The sequence below is a fragment of the Triticum aestivum genome, chromosome 6A (genome assembly GCF_018294505.1).
Source record: "Triticum aestivum cultivar Chinese Spring chromosome 6A, IWGSC CS RefSeq v2.1, whole genome shotgun sequence".
Classification (NCBI taxonomy): Eukaryota; Viridiplantae; Streptophyta; class Magnoliopsida; order Poales; family Poaceae; genus Triticum; species Triticum aestivum.
In genome coordinates this window covers 247,950,412-247,968,520 of record NC_057809.1, presented here as the reverse complement: position 1 = coordinate 247,968,520, position 18,109 = coordinate 247,950,412, and the positions used below count along the sequence as shown (strand labels likewise).

At 45.1% G+C, this 18,109-nt stretch overlaps 1 long non-coding RNA gene across 2 annotated transcripts; it reads right to left on the bottom strand.

Annotated features, from left to right (window-relative positions):
* Positions 1–5,704: 5,704 nt before the first annotated feature.
* Positions 5,705–7,848, bottom strand: LOC123127382 (uncharacterized). 2 transcript variants are annotated; one of them, XR_006462429.1, is made up of 2 exons: positions 7,164–7,848; positions 5,705–6,872 (listed from the first exon to the last, which is right to left on the bottom strand). It is a non-coding gene; the product is annotated as an uncharacterized lncRNA (long non-coding RNA). The 2 variants fall into 2 exon arrangements; XR_006462428.1 differs by having other exon boundaries at positions 5,705–6,869.
* Positions 7,849–18,109: the final 10,261 nt, after the last annotated feature.

Below are 18,109 nucleotides of genomic sequence, written 5' to 3'. Positions count from 1 at the left end.
GAAACATAGTACATGTGTGAATACATAGACAAACAGAGTGTCACTAGTATGCCTCTACTTGACTAGCTCATTAATCAAAGATGGTTATGTTTCCTAACCATAGACAAAATAGTTGTTATTTGATTAATGGGATCACATCATTAGTTGAATGATCTGATTGACATGACCCATTCCATTAGCTTAGCACCCGATCGTTTAGTATGTTGCTATTGCTTTCTTCATGACTTATACATGTTCCTATGACTATGAGATTATGCAACTCCCGTTTACCGGAGGAACACTTTGGGTGCTACCAAACGTCACAACGTAACTGGGTGATTATAAAGGAGTACTACAGGTGTCTCCAAAGGTAGATGTTGGGTTGGCGTATTTCGAGATTAGGATTTGTCACTCCGATTGTCGGAGAGGTATCTCTGGGCCCTCTCGGTAATGCACATCACATAAGCCTTGCAAGCATTACAACTAATATGTTAGTTGTGAGATGATGTATTATGGAACGAGTAAAGAGACTTGCCGGTAACGAGATTGAACTAGGTATTGGATACCGACGATCGAATCTTGGGCAAGTAACATACCGATGACAAAGGGAACAACGTATGTTGTTATGCGGTCTGACCGATAAAGATCTTCATAGAATATGTAGGAGCCAATATGGGCATCCAGGTCCCGCTATTGGTTATTGACCGGAGATGTGTCTCGGTCATGTCTACATTGTTCTCGAACCGTAGGGTCCGCACGCTTAAAGTTACGATGACAGTTATTATGAGTTTATGCATTTTTGATGTACCAAAGTTTGTTCGGAGTCCCAGATGTGATCACGGACATGACGAGGAGTCTCAAAATGGTCGAGACGTAAAGATTGATATATTGGAAGCCTATATTTGAACATCGGAATCGTTCCAGGTGAAATCGGCATTTTTCCGGAGTACCGGGGGGTTACCGGAACCCCCCCGGGGGTTTATTGGGCCTACATGGGCCTTGAGGGAGAAGAGAGAAGGAGGCAAGAGGTGGCCGCGCGCCCCTCCCCTTCCTAGTCCGAATAGGACAAGGGAAGGGGGGCGGTGCCCCCCCTCTTTTCCTTCCTCTCTTCCACCTCTTTCCCCTCTCTTCTTGTCCAACTAGGAGTCCTACTCCCGGTGGGAGTAGGACTCCCCCTTGGCGCGCCCACCTTGGCCGGCCGCCCCCTCTCCCTGGCTCCTTTATATACTGAGGCAAGGGGCACCCTAGAACACACAAGTTGATCCTCGTGATCGTTCCTTAGCCGTGTGCGGTGCCCCCTGCCACCATATTCCACCTCGGTCATATCGTTGTAGTGCTTAGGCGAAGCCCTGCGTCGGTAGAACATCATCATCGTCACCACGCCGTTGTGCTGACGGAACTCATCCCCGAAGCTTTGCTGGATCGGAGCCCGGGGAGCGTCATCGAGCTGTACGTGTGCTAAGAACTCGGAGGTGCCGGAGTAACGGTGCTTGGATCGGTCAGATCGGGAAGAATACGTACGACTACTTCCTCTATGTTGTGTCAATGCTTCCGTTGCGATCTACAAGGGTACATAGATCATACTCTCCCCTCTCGTTGCTATGCATCACCATGATCTTGCGTGTGCGTAGGAAAATTTTGAAATTACTACGTTCCCCTACAACTCACACCCTGGCCTCATATAAAAATGAGTTGCCATGTAAATATAGTCAAACATGCTCAGATATCGCAAGTCAGCATGGCAAACGCAAATTGCGTTTATTGTGCATTGAATTTGCCATCATCCTGCATATGGCATGCAACAGCATAGTGTGTCTACAAAATTAGTTGCCACATGGAAAGCATAGTTGTGGCAACTGACACGGTTGATCAGTGATGATAGTCGTGGCAACAGGCATAGTGTGTTCCCAAAATCAGTTGCCAAATGGAAAGCATAGTCATGGCAACAGGCATAGTGTGTTCGCAAAATTAGTTGCCATCAGTGATGATAGTTGTTGAAAATGCCATGGCTGCCATTATCCTACACTTCGAAATGCACCTAATTAGATCTAGGGTTCATTGCAACTATCATACCCTGAAATTTAACAATAAAAAATTCCCTACACTAATGGCCATAGCATTTCGAGGCAAATCACAACTAACATCAGAAAAATCGCCCGCTCAATCGCAAGGCAATAACCGGATGTGGCTGCAGACAGGCCGAGCCACACTGGCATGACTGCCACTGCGGCGGCGACAAAACTGCGCAATGCCACCCTAAATGGCAAGCACGCGACTCCACCACCAACGGGGACGCCGGAGCACCGCCAATCGGCCGGAATCTCGAGGAAAATCGAGCGGAAATTGAACACAGAGGGAGGGGGCAGAAATCACGAGCAGTAATGTGTGCACGGGAGGGAGCCTTACCTTCAATCTGCGGCTCTCCAGCGACGATGCTCCGGTCCGGCGAGCCCCACTAACGGCCGTGAATGCGGTCGACTCTTCCGCCGCCGCCGTTGCCTTCTCCTCTCAGTTTTATGTGATGTTAGTGTAATCTAAAGCATTTTCTAGCAACTAAATACCAGTTTTATGTAGGAATCTCGCTCATTGACGGATTTTCCTCTCGGGTCGTGATGAAATTGCATTTTTTGCATTTTTACTGCCTGAGTTGTTCGACCTGAACTTCTCCTAGTTCTAGGTTGAACTTCCGCTAACATTGCCCAAATGGGGCTTGCGAATTACCATTAGAAAGCTATGGAAACCAGTATCATGACCCAAGTTAAATTTTTGGCAAAATGTAAGCGGTTTAAGAGCAGTTTTGAAAAGGTTTTTTCTTCATACAAAAAACGTGAATCGTATTTTCGGTCGCATTTCTAAACCGTTTATCGGACTGACGCAAATAATATGGCGTTGGAAAACTGATGCAAAACCACTCCTTCCACATGTTGAATTTTTGTCCAATTTCCTAAGGTTAAAGAGTAATTTGGAAAATCGTAAAATTTGGAAAACCGAACAGCCGAGTTCGTATTTTTGATGTCATTTCTAAATGGCTAATCCTATTGAGGCAAGTGATATGGCGTTGGAAAGATTATGAAAATGCACTACTTTCTCATGTTGAAAGTTTTTTCTAATTTGAGCGGTTTAAAAGTAATTTAGAAAACGGTACAAGTTCCACCGAGTTCGTATTTTCGAGATAATTTTTTAAGCGTACGTCCGAATGCAGCAAATGATATGGCGTTGCAAAGCTTGAGGAAATGCGAAACTTTTTGGTACATATTGTTTCTCCCAATTCCTTACTGTTTTAAGTCAATTTTGAAAATGGCTAAAAATGTATTTTCTCCGTAATTTATACAAACTTTATCGGAATGGGGCAAATAATATACGTTGAAAATCTATGGAAAATGCGAAACTTTTTTGTATTGATGGTTTTCTCTGATTCCGAGCCGTTTTCAAGTAATTTCAAAAACGGCGGGATCATTCATTTTGCCTTTATCGCGAAACAGATTCTTCCAAAATGCACCGCGTGAAGACTTGAACTTCTCGGCATGTCTACTTGAACTTCACTCTGTTTTTCACGTGCTTTTTTTGCTTGTAGCTCTCCATCCACTGCTCATAGCTCTCCATCCACTCACCGGAATTGAGCAAGTGATATACCGATGGAAAGCTGATGCAAACACGCAACTTTCCCGTGTTGATCATTTTTTCATACTCGCGACGATTTTAAAAGTTTTTCATCAGAAATTCATTTAGCGTAGTAGTTGAACTTCCTGCTGTTTTCACATTGAACTTCTGTGACATATTTTCGTTTGTAATTTTCCCATCCATTCGTCAGTGTTACACAAATGATATTTTTTTTGTACAAACATCTGTCACAATATTTTTTAAACTTTCTCCGACCGATGACTTGAATTTACACAAATGATATTCCTGCCGTTTTGAAGTAAATTAGAAAATGACGGGATCATGATTTCTGCCTTCATCGCGAATGAAAATGCACTGTGTGAAATAGTTAACCTTCTCGGGCATGTCAGTTTGAACTTCACTCTGTTTTTGACGTGTAGTTTTTTTCCCGTAACTCCCAAACCACTTACCGGAATTGAGCAAATGATGTACCAATGGAATGTTGTTGAAAATATGCAAGTTTTTCATGTCGATCAGTTTTTCATACTCTTGACGGTTCAAAATATTTTTTTGAAAGCGTAAAAAATGTGTTTTTGATGGTATACATAAAACTTTTAAACCATTCATCGGAATATAGCATATAATATACCATTCGAAAGCTTATGAATAGGAGCATATTTTTCATGTAGACAAACATTACATTTTTTTTGTCGTTTGAGAGTATTTTCAAAATGGCAAAGACAATGTTTTACATGTACTTGAAGGCCGGACGTCTTGCACTAGAGATCTTGAACTTCACCGGAAGGAGCACATGAACTTCTTACAACAAACCTTTTAAACTTTTTGTTTTCTATTCTCACATTCTTATCTAAAACGCATTTCGTGTAGTAGTTGAACTTCCCGCTGTTTTCATCTTAAACTTCTGCCACGTATTTTTGTTCAAACTCTCTAACAAGAATTTTTTAACTTCGCGGGCCAACCACTTGAACTTCTAGCAACAAATTTTTTAAACTTTGCCTTTTCATTTCTGTATTCTCATACGAAATGCACACGATGCAGTACATGAACTTCTGGCCATTATCAATTTGAACTTCTCTCTATTTCGTTTTACTAACGGAAAAACCTGAGTTTTTTCATAGAAATCAAACCGCTCCAACTTTTTAATTTGAACTTCTTTGTGTATTTTTTAGAAATGTTAAAATTGTAGTTTTGTTAGAAACATCGAGCTTCTTTGTTATTTTGAATTGAACTTATTTGTTTTACTCCTTAGTAATCAGAAAATTCCGAGTTTTTAAATAAATATCAAATTGCTATGCTTTTTCAATTGAAATTCTTCATTATTTTGAATTGATCTTATTGGTTTTATTCTTTAGTAACAGAAAAAATCCGAGTTTTCAAATATAATATCAAACTACTCCATTTTTTAAATGTGAACTTCTTGGTTTTATTTTGTTCGTTAACGGAAAAAATTTCTAGTTTTGTAATAAACATCAAACCGCTCATCTATTTTAATTTGCACTTCTGGTTTTCTTTATAAATTAGAAAAATCCATCGAAATCCATGGGAATTGTTTGAGCTTTTTTGTTTTTTCATTTTCTTTTAACCTATCCATTTTATTAATTTTAAACTTTCAGAGTTAAGGCAAGTCCATGTATACCTGAACTTCTGGAAGATATGTCCCCAACCGGCTCAAGTTTTATGCATTCTTATACATACAAACAAAAATGAAAGGGAAATAGAAAAGATATTGCGTTCATACGGACACCACTAACACTTTTTCAATTATCATTATGTTACGCGTGAGCTCTGCGTTTTTAGTCCTCGGGGATGACCATATAAGTATCAAGAATTAGAGACCATGTACTTTTCAGTACATCTTTTTTTAGAAATGCACCTTTTGCTGTAAGCAAACTTCAACTTTTTTTATATGTGAACTTCATCGTGAATTTACATTTTATTTCTGGACAAGAATTTCGTACATGAACTTTTTATCATGTTACATATTTTTAACTTTTGCATTTCTTATATTTGAAATTCTTACTCTTTCTCTTATATATATAAGAAAATAGAACCACCCATTTTCTGCACCCACACACACACAACGCACGTGCACACACAGTTCTCATAAGTATAACGTCAAATAGGTAGATGTCATCAACTTGTACACAAGAACAAAGGAAATGTGAGATCTCTACAATGGTCACACGTAAAGAGAGCGAAGGAGATCTTCCACAAGCATTTTTTTATACTTGACGCAAGCATTTTTTGTATCTACCACAAGAATTTTTCTCGGCCTGCAACGAATGCTCTACAGCTATGCGATGGTAAATAACAACAGAATTAGAGACGGTAGGATTCACAGGTTCACAAGCTCGTCGGAGTCGGCTGGCGCACACCGCGGTTTGTAGTGGCGGTGACTGACGCGCAGATTTGCGGGAGGTGAAGATGTGTTGCTGTAGGCAGCAGTCAGGATGGGTGGCGCGCACGGCGTGGACCAACAGCAGTCGATCTATGCTTTGCTTCTTCTCTATTTCTTCCTTGTGTGTAGCAAGATCCGGCTGGATTTTTATTTCAACAAGTGAGTGGAGTAGACAACAACGTACACTGCTCTTTTTTGTAGCTGAACTGGCGCTTCAGGTGATGCCGACCTGCAACAATGGCCGTTTACAGAGGATAGACACAAATAGATGCGATGCACTGGAGTTTTGCTGCATACAAAGAAGTAAACTTCAGTAATTCAAAAAAATAGCACAAAAGTGCGAAGCAAGTGATCACACATTTTTGCATAGGCAACAATGTGCAGATGTTAAATTATTCGGCGGCCACGGTTGATTGATTTCTGGTGACTCATTCCTTGTTGTTGGACCTAATATATCTTCAAAGAAAACACACAATCAAAAATATATATAAAGAAACCTGGGATGTTTACAGGCACAGTAAAAATCTTGAAGTTCAGAGGTGGAATGTTTGAACTACTACTGCTGGACAAATTAGATAGAGGTAAGTCCATGGGAAAAAAATTGATAGAGGTAAACACATACATGGTTCGGTAACAATTTTGTTCCTAGCCTAATCTATCTTGAACAGTAACAATAGCAACTACCTATCCAGTGCATTGACGCAAACTAACAAACATATGGCGTGCACTTCACTCACAGATGGCCATGGAATCTTGCTCGTCGTTGCCTACAACTAGCCAATGCCCAGCAACGACCACGAGGAACTCGCAGCTGTCTTCCATTGCCCATACTCCTGGCTGCCTGGTCTAAATTGGTGACAGAAGAGAGGAGCTGCTGGAGCGGGCCAGATCAAGTCGCAAACAGGATAAGAAATTGTTCAAGAACTGTAGAACATCTAAAAAACTGAATACTTGGAAAATAAAAATCAAACTATCTGTAGTGAGAGTTTAACTTGAACTGCTCATCCAGCCAGACTCTCCCTTCTTTCTTTCATACATATCCACATGGAAAAATTAGGAAGAAGACACCATGAACTTTGCACGAGGTGGATTATTGGAGGAAATTCCTTTCGGCATATATGAAGAATTCATAGTTGAACAGCCTTCTGCTGCATACGATGCTTACCTGAACGTGTATGACGAGGACGACGGCAACCTGTGTCGGCCATGACACTCCGGTGGTGGCAGCAGAAGCTGTTGCTAGTGGTCAAGGTGGCCACGGTCTCCTCTCTTGCTGCTCTTAGCCTCCAACAAGCACCCACACGATGATGGCTGGGGTGGTTGTAGAGGTGGGGCATCCGGCTATGGCGGCGAGGCCCATGGCAGTAGGGTCATCCCCACACCACCCGACCACCCACACACACCGCCGCCTGCCTATAGCACCCCACTGTTGGCTTGGGTGGTGCGCATGGCGGTAGCTGGTGGTGCTGGATCACGTAGGGCTGTGGGAGTAGGCCAGCGGCTGGGCCACGCGAGGATGGCGGTGGTGAGGCCGCGGGAGGAGGCCAACGGGGCGGCGCCGGGAAGTCGGGAGGAAGATGCACGGGAGGCGGAGGATCCTGGTGGCGGGGATGCGAGCAGCCAATGACGACGAGCGTGGGACGGCGGTGCCGGTTGGAGACAGGGCTGGGGGCGGGGGCGGCGGCCGGATCCTGGCCGGCGGAGCGGTGCGCGGGGTTACAGCGGGTGGCGGCGGCGGCGGGCTGGTGGGGGGAGGCGCCGATGTGTCGGGGTGGATTGGATCAAGGGACTACGAGAAGTGGGGATCGAGGGATTGCGACCTGCGGGAAGTGGGTCATGGGGATTTTTGTTTCTTCCTTCCAGCGTATTCCGAAACTCGGGAACATATCCGCGCTATATAGGGCGCGGCGTGATCCAAATAACTATTTTAATCCTGAGATTAGGATAGTGTTATTATATATATATATTTCTGATCACAGGATCAGAATAATATTTTGATCATAACCTGACCTGCCCCGCTAGTAGTACATTGAACTTCGCTGTGAACTTGGTTGAACTTCCGCCAACATTGTCCGAATGGGGCTTGCGATATACCGTTGGAAAGCTATGGATCCCAATATCATGACTCAACTTAAATTTTTGGCAAAATATAAGCGGTTCAAGAGCAGTTTTGAAAACCGTTTTTTCTTCGTACTAAAAACGTGAATCGTATTTTCGATCGCATTTCTAAACCGTTTGTCGGAATGAAGCATATAATATGACGCTGGAAAGCTACTGCAAAACCGCTCCTTCCACATGTTAAAAGTTTTCTCTAATTCCCTATGGTTAAAGAGTAATTTGAAAAGACGTAAAATTTCATAAACTGAATATCTGAGTTTGTTTTTTCGATGTCATTTCTAAACGGCTAATCCAATGGAGGCATATGATATGGCATCGGAAAGCTTATGAAAATGCGCTACTTTTTCATCTTGAAAGATTTTTTTCTAATTTTGAATGGTTTAAGAGTAATTTAGAAAATGGTCCAAGTGAGCATGCGCCATCACTGTGAAGTTGTGATCGAGGACGGGGCAGAGTCGCATAATGTCAGCCAGATTCGTAAAGAGCCAAGCTGGCCTCCTCTTGTTGTGCAACGGGGCGATCCGGCGGTGAATGAAGTCCGCCCCGATCATCTCAAGGGTGAGTCCGGCCCGGGTGAGCCGGAGAATCCTAGTAGTGGCAACAGTGAGCCTCCCGTCGGCGGCGTCGACAATGCTCCAATCGCTGCCACGGACCGGCGGCACTCGGCGGACCTTGCAGAATTTCGGCGGGTCTTCATCCTCAATCCAGCACCACCGGCCACGCCATTCCTCCCACCTCTCCTTCACGGCACCGTCCGGGTACGCCCCCTTAGATCTTGGGATCCAGGTGATGCAACCAGAGACGACACCTCCCAGCTGGATCCGAGGGAAGAAATTGTTGGGTTTCGTAGTAATTTCAAAAAAAATTCCTACGCACACGCAAGATCATGTGATGCATAGCAACGAGGGGGAGAGTGTTGTCTACGTACCCAACGCAGACCGACTGCGGAAGCGATGACACGACGTAGAGGGAGTAGTCGTACGTCTTCACGATCCAACCGATCAAGCACCGAAACTACGGCACCTCCGAGTTCGAGCACACGTTCAGCTCGATGACGATCCCCGGACTCCGATCCAACAAAGTGTCGGGGAAGAGTTCCGTCAGCACGACGGCGTGGTGACGATCTTGATGAACTACAGCAGCAGGGCTTCGCCTAAACTCCGCTACAGTATTATCGAGGAATATGGTGGCAGGGGGCACCGCACACGGCTAAGGAATAGATCACGTGGATCAACTTGTGTGTTTCTGGGGTGCCTCTGCCTCAGTATATAAAGGAGCCAAGGGGAGGGGGGGCGCCGGCCAGGGAGAGGGCGCAGGAGGAGTCCTACTCCTTCCGGGAGTAGGACTCCCCCCCCCAATCCTATTCCAACTAGGATTCCCAAGGGGGAAAGAGAGAGAGGGGTGGCCGGCCACCTCTCCTAGTCCTAATAGGACTAGGGGAGGGGGGAGGTGTGAAGCCCCCTTGGGCTGCCCCTTTCTCCTTTCCACTAAGGCCCATGAAGGCCCATATGGCTCCCGGGGGGTTTCGGTAACCTCCCGGTAACCCGGTAAAATCCCGATTTCACCCGGAACACTTCCGATGTCCAAACATAGGCTTCCAATATATCAATCTTTACGTCTCGACCATTTTGAGACTCTTCGTCATGTCCGTGATCACATCCGGGACTCCGAACAACCTTCGGTACATCAAAATGCATAAACTCATAATGTAACTGTCATCGTAACCTTAAGCGTGCGGACCCTACGGGTTCGAGAACAATGTAGACATGACCGAGACATTTCTCCGGTCAATAACCAATAGCGGGACCTAGATGCCCATATTGGCTCCTACATATTCTACGAAGATCTTTATCGGTCAGACCGCATAACAACATACGTTGTTCCCTTTGTCATCGGTATGTTACTTGCCCGAGATTCGATCGTTGGTATCCAATACCTAGTTCAATCTCGTTACCGGCAAATCTCTTTACTCGTTCCGTAATACATCATCTCACAACTAATCATATTAGTTGTAATGCTTGCAAGGCTTATGTGATGTGTATTACCGAGAGGGCCCAGAGATACCTCTCCGACAATCGGAGTGACAAATCCTAATCTCGAAATACGCCAACCCAACATCTACCTTTGGAGACACCTGTAATGCTCCTTTATAATCACCCAGTTACGTTGTGACGTTTGGTAGCACCCAAAGTGTTCCTCCGGTAAACGGGAGTTGCATAATCTCATAGTCATAGGAACATGTATAAGTCATGAAGAAAGCTATAGCAACATACTAAACGATCGGGTGCTCAGCTAATGGAATGGGTCATGTCAATCAGATCATTCAACTAATGATGTGACCTCGTTAATCAAATAACAACTCTTTGTCCATGGTTAGGAAACATAACCATCTTTGATTAACGAGCTAGTCAAGTAGAGGCATACTAGTGACACTCTGTTTGTCTTTGTATTCACACATGTATTATGTTTCCGGCTAATACAATTCTAGCATGAATAATAAACATTTATCATGATTATAAGGAAATAAATAATAACTTTATTATTGCCTCTAGGGCATATTTCCTTCAGTCTCCCACTTGCACTAGAGTCAATAATCTAGATTACACTGTAATGATTCTAACACCCATTGAGCCTTGGTGCTGATCATGTTTTGTTCGTGGAAGAGGCTTAGTCAACGGGTCTGCAACATTCAGATTCGTATGTATCTTGCAAATCTCTATGTCTCCCACCTGGACTAGATCCCGGATGGAGTTGAAGCGTCTCTTGATGTGTTTGGTCCTTTTGTGAAATCTGGATTCCTTTGCTAAGGCAATTGCACCAGTATTGTCACAAAAGATTTTCATTGGACCCGATGCATTAGGTATGACACCTAGATCGGATATGAACTCCTTCATCCAGACTCCTTCGTTCGCTGCTTCCGAAGCAGCTATGTACTCCGCTTCACATGTAGATCCCGCTACGACGCTTTGTTTAGAACTGCACCAACTGACAGCTCCACCGTTTAATGTAAACACGTATCCGGTTTGCGATTTAGAATCGTCCGGATCAGTGTCAAAGCTTGCATCAACGTAACCGTTTACGGTGAGCTCTTTGTCACCTCATATACGAGAAACATATCCTTAGTCCTTTTCAGGTATTTCAGGATGTTCTTGACCACTGTCTAGTGATCCACTCCTGGATTACTTTGGTACCTCCCTGCTAAACTTATAGCAAGGCACACATCAGGTCTGGTACACAGCATTGCATACATGATAGATCCTATGGCTGATGCATAGGGAACATATTTCATATTCTCTCTACCTTCTGCAGTGGTCGGGCATTGAGTCTTACTCAACTTTACACCTTGTAACACAGGCAAGAACCCTTTATTTGCTTGATCCATTTTGAACTTCTTCAAAATTTTGTCAAGGTATGTGCTTTGTGAAAGTCCAATTGAGCGTCTTGATCTATCTCTATAGATCTTAATGCCTAATATGTAAGCAGCTTCACCGAGGTCTTTCATTGAAAAACTTTTATTCAAGTATCCCTTTATGCTATCCAGAAATTCTATATCATTTCCAATCAGCAATATGTCATCCACATATAATATCAGAAATGCTACAGAGCTCCCACTCACTTTCTTGTAAATACAGGCTTCTCCGAAAGTCTGTATAAAACCAAATGCTTTGATCACACTATCAAAATGTTTATTCCAACTCCGAGAGGCTTGCACCAGTCCATAAATGGATCGCTGGAGCTTGCACACTTTGTTAGTTCCCTTTGGATCGACAAAACCTTCCGGTTGCATCATATACAACTCTTCTTCCAGAAATCCATTCAGGAATGCAGTTTTGACATCCATCTGCCAAATTTCATAATCATAAAATGCGGCAATCGCTAACATGATTCGGACGGACTTAAGCATCGCTACGGGTGAGAAGGTCTCATCGTAGTCAATCCCTTGAACTTGCCGAAAACCTTTTGCGACAAGTCGAGCTTTGCAGACAGTAACATTACCATCAGCGTCAGTCTTCTTCTTAAAGATCCATTTATTTTCAATTGCTTGCCGATCATCGGGCAAGTCAACCAAAGTCCATACTTTGTTCTCATACATGGATCCCATCTCAGATTTCATGGCTTCAAGCCACTTTGCGGAATCTGGGCTCACCATCGCTTCTTCAAAGTTCGTAGGTTCATCATGATCTAGTAGCATGACTTGCAGAACAGGATTACCGTACCACTCTGGTGCGGATCTTACTCTGGTTGATCTACGAGGTTCAGCAGTATCTTGATCTGAAGTTTCATGATCATTATCATTGGCTTCCTCACTAACTGGTGTAGGTGTCACTGAAACAGTTTCCTGTGATGTACTACTTTCCAGTAAGGGAGCAAGTACAGTTACCTCATCAAGTTCTACTTTCCTCCCACTCACTTCTTTCGAGAGAAACTCCTTCTCTAGAAAGGATCCATTCTTGGCAACGAATGTCTTGCCTTCGGATCTATGATAGAAGGTGTACCCAACAGTTTCCTTTGGGTATCCTATGAAGACACATTTCTCCGATTTGGGTTCGAGCTTATCAGGTTGAAGCTTTTTCACATAAGCATCGCAGCCCCAAACTTTAAGAAATGACAACTTTGGTTTCTTGCCAAACCACAGTTCATAAGGCGTCGTCTCAACAGATTTTGATGGTGCCCTATTTAACGTGAATGCGGCCGTCTCTAGAGCATAACCCCAAAACGATAGCGGTAAATCAGTAAGAGACATCATAGATCGCACCATATCTAGTAAAGTATGATTACGACATTCGGACACGCCATTACGCTGTGGTGTTCCAGGTGGCGTGAGTTGCGAAACTATTCCACAATTTTTCAAATGTACACCAAACTCGTAACTCAAATATTCTCCTCCACGATCAGATCGTAGAAACTTTATTTTCTTGTTACGATGATTTTCAACTTCACTCTAAAATTCTTTGAACTTTTCAAATGTTTCAGACTTATGTTTCATTAAGTAGATATACCCATATCTGCTTAAATCATCTGTGAAGGTGAGAAAATAACGATATCCTCCACGAGCCTCAATATTCATCGGACCACATACATCGGTATGTATGATTTCCAACAAATCTGTTGCTCTCTCCATAGTACCGGAGAACGGTGTTTTAGTCATCTTGCCCATGAGGCACGGTTCGCAAGTACCAAGTGATTCATAATCAAGTGGTTCCAAAAGTCCATCAGTATGGAGTTTCTTCATGCGCTTTACACCGATATGACCTAAACGATAGTGCCACAAATAAGTTGCACTTTCATTATCAACTCTGCATCTTTTGGCTTCAACATTATGAATATGTGTATTACTACTATCGAGATTCAATAAGAATAGACCACTCTTCAAGGGTGCATGACGATAAAAGATATTACTCATATAAATAGAACAACGGTTATTCTCTGATTTAAATGAATAACCGTCTCGCATTAAACAAGATCCAGATATAATGTTCATGCTCAACGCTGGCACCAAATAACAATTATTTAGGTCTAATATTAATCCCGAAGGTAGATGTAGAGGTAGCGTGCCGACCGCGATCACATCGACTTTGGAACCGTTTCCCACGCGCATCGTCACCTCGTCCTTTGCCAGTGCCCGCTTATTCCGTAGTCCCTGTTTCGAGTTGCAAATATTAGCAACAGAACCAGTATCAAATACCCAGGTGCTACTGCGTGCTCTAGTAAGGTACACATCAATAACATGTATATCACATATACCTTTGTTCACCTTGCCATCCTTCTTATCCGCCAAATACTTGGGGCAGTTCTGCTTGCAGTGACCAGTCTGCTTGGAGTAGAAGCACTCAGTTTCAGGCTTAGGTCCAGACTTGGGTTTCTTCTCCTGAGCAGCAACTTGCTTGCCGTTCTTCTTGAAGTTCCCCTTCTTCTTCCCTTTGCCCTTTTTCTTGAAACTAGTGGTTTTGTTAACCATCAACACTTGATGCTCCTTTTTGATTTCTACCTCCGCAGCTTTCAGCATTGCGAAGAGCTCGGGAATAGTCTTGTTCATCCCTTGCATATTATAGTTCAGCACGAAGCTCGTGTAGCTTGGTGGCAGTGATTGGAGAATTCTGTCAATGACGCAATCATCCGGAAGATTAACTCCCAATTGAATCAAGTGATTATTATACCCAGACATTTTGAGTATATGCTCACTAACAGAACTGTTCTCCTCCATCTTGCAGCTATAGAACTTATTGGAGACTTCATATCTCTCAATTCGGGCATTTGCTTGAAATATTAACTTCAACTCCTGGAACATCTTATATGCTCCATGACGTTCAAAACGTCGTTGAAGTCCCGATTCTAAGCCGTAAAGCATGGCACACTGAACTATCGAGTAGTCATCAGCTTTGCTCTGCCAGACGTTCATAACATCTGGTGTTGCTCCAGCAGCAGGCCTGGCACCCAGCGGTGCTTCCAGGACGTAATTCTTCTGTGCAGCAATGAGGATAATCCTCAAGTTATGGACCCAGTCCGTGTAATTGCTACCATCATCTTTCAACTTTGCTTTCTCAAGGAACGCATTAAAATTCAACGGAACAACAACACGAGCCATCTATCTACAATCAACATAAACAAGCAAGATACTATCAGGTACTAAGTTCATGATAAATTTAAGTTCAATTAATCATATTACTTGAGAACTCCCACTTAGATAGACATCCCTCTAATCTTCTAAGTGATTACGTGATCCAAATCAACTAAACCATAACCGATCATCACATGAGATGGAGTAGCTTTCAATGGTGAACATCGTTTATGTTGATCATATCTACTATATGATTCACGCTCGACCTTTCGGTCTCCGTGTTCCGAGGCCATATCTGCATATGCTAGGCTCGTCAAGTTTAACCTGAGTATTCTGCGTGTGCAAAACTGGCTTGCACCCATTGTAGATGGACGTAGAGCTTATCACACCCGATCATCACGTGGTGTCTGGGCACGACGAACTTTGGCAACGGTGCATACTCAGGGAGAACACTTCTTGATAATTTAGTGAGAGATCATCTTATAATGCTACTATCAATCAAAGCAAGATAAGATGCATAAAAAGATAAACATCACATGCAATCAATATAAGTGATATGATATGGCCATCATCATCTTGTGCTTGTGATCTCCATCTCCGAAGCACCGTCATGATCACCATCGTCACCGGTGCGACACCTTGATCTCCATCATAGCATCGTTGTCGTCTCACCAATCTTATGCTTCCACGACTATCACTACCGTTTAGTAATAAAGTAAAGCATTACATCGCGATTGCATTGCATACAATAAAGCGACAACCATATGGCTCCTGCCAGTTGCCGATAACTCGGTTACAAAACATGATCATCTCATACAAGAAAATTCAGCATCATGCCTTGACCATATCACATCACAACATGCCCTGCAAAAACAAGTTAGACGTCCTCTACTTTGTTGTTGCAAGTTTTACGTGGCTGCTACGGGCTTAAGTAAGAACCAATCTCACCTACGCATCAAAACCACAATGATAGTTTGTCAAATAGACTCCGTTTTAACCTTCGCAAGGACCGGGCGTAGCCATACTTGGTTCAACTAAACTTGGAGAGACAGTCGCCCGCAAGCCACGTGCCAGGACGGGGCTGTACACGCCCCGGGGGCTCCACTCAGTGGGAGCCCTCACCCACGCACCAGTGGAAGAACCATGCTCCACGCTGGCAGTCGACACTGACGAGGAGCGGTTATGCCCGTGCAAGTGAGAAAGCGCTATGCTCAGCGCTGGTGATAAACAACTGAGGGCGGCCTCATGGCCATATCAACATTAGGGAGCCTCCGAGCTCAGTATCTGGCCTCATCGCAACACCTCCCCTCGAGAGAGTCGCGCGAGGGGGCTGGGCACGAGGGCTGCGCTCAGGTCACGCCCAAGCGTACGCCACCACGCCAGGTCCCTCCCCAGCGGAGCCAAGGTATGAAGGTCATTTGGACATCAAGGCAGACTCCTGAGCATCGCGACTCAGGAGCCCAACTGGCCACGTAGCCCCTCACTCCTTGGTCCGTCCAGGTGATTGATACGTCCATTTTGCATGATGCTTTTATATTGATATTTATTGCATTATGGGCTGTTATTACACATTATGTCACAATACTTATGCCTATTCTCTCTTATTTCACAAGGTTTACATGAAGAGGGAGAATGCCGGCACCTGGAATTCTGGGCTGGAAAAGGAGAAAATATTATAGACCTATTCCGCACAGATCCAAAAGTCCTGAAAGTCAAAGGGAGTCATTTTCAGAATATATAAAAAATAATGGGTGAAGGAAGCACCAAAGGGGGGCCACCCACCATCCACGAGGGTGGGGGCGCGCCCTACCCCTGGACATGCTGTAACGCCCCGAGACCGTTGAGCCAGGTGTCCTCCAGTTATTCACCGTCGTTTCCATGTCATTTGCTTGCGTGTTGCATCTTTTCATGTCATCATGTGCATTGCATCATCATGTTTTAAAAACTTGCATGCGTCCCAGCCTCCTCGTTCTCTCCGTTGTCCATTCTGAGCCCAGACACACTTGCACGCGCCCGCGGCACGTCCGAAATATTATTTTATAAGTGACCAGAAAATGTTCTCGGAATGGGATGAAAGTTGGCGTGAGGTGTTGTTTTGTTGTCAGTCGGCTGCCTGCCAAGTTTCATCGCGTTCGGAGTCTGTTTGATGCCCCAACGGATAACTATAGCGGCAGTATACCCGGTCTTATCGTCGGACGTTTTCGGTCTCTGGAAATCGTGCCGGGCTACATCTCTTCCCTCTCGTCTCAGACCAACCCGCTCTCCACAGCCTACCTAGGCCCATGCCTACCCCTCTTTGCGCAGTGCACCGGACCTCCTCTCGCGCGCTTCCGAAAGCTGTCCCGGACTCGACCCGGTCAGTCGTCACCGTTGTGTCCGGATCATCCCCAAAGATCTACAAAACGTCTCCGTTTTGTTAATTGGACTTCCTTGTGTATTTTTCTCGACCGCTCGATTTTAATTGGAGGACGGATTAGCCCCTAAACTCTCCCTCTTTCCTTATATATAGTCCCTAGTCTAAATCTGGACAAAAACCCTATTTCCTAGGGATCCTCCCCTGTCCAGCCGTCGCCGCCAGCCACCTGGTCTCCTCCTCTTTTTCCGCGCGCCCCCAATCGCGAGCCAGCCTCCAGATCCACCCGCAGCCATTCCTCTCGATCTCTCCCCACCAGCCTCCTCCTTCCTTCGATCCAACCAGCCGCAGGATCGGGGGAGGAGCCCTCACGCCCGAGCCTCGCCGACCCTGCAGGCCGCGCCCTCCGGCAACCCTACCGTCAGCGGCCATGACCAGGACTGACCTCATCACGGTCCTCTCCTCCTGTTTTCCCCTCTCTCTCTCTCACGGTGGTTCTCTCTCTCTCTCTCCTTCCCAGGAATGAAAAGGAGTTCGCCCAAGCTCCATGGCGCCACCGCCACCGTCCTGCTTCGTTTGGTGTCCTTCGAGCAGCGCCACCCGCCGGATCCGCTCGATGTTCACCTCGTCCCTGCACCCCAAGTCCCGCGTCGGAGCCGCCTGCAACCCGCCCTCATCGTCACCTCGACCGCTCCTCTCCTCCTCGAGCTCCTCATCGACGACGAGAGCCTCCAGTTGGACCCCGCAGGCCTTACCCTCTAGCTCATCGCCGCAGTCGGTCCTCCCCAATCCTCGTCGCCAGCCTCTGCTTCTGCGTTTGGAAACGACGACGAACAGCAACAAGTCGCTCGTCTGCGTTGACCCCCTCCTCTGCCTTTTGCGAAGCCCAGTTCCAGCAGGGCGTGCGTGGCCCAGCGCCAAGGCTCGGCTTCCTGGAGCCCGATGTGAGGAAGCCCATCCTTTGTTTGCTCCTGTGCAACCCAGTTCGGGCCAGTTTCGGCCCGAGTTGTGTTTTTTTCCGCAGTATGTTTTAGCTTATTCCAGAGAACGCCCGTTTTGCAGAAAAGCACTCATACATCAT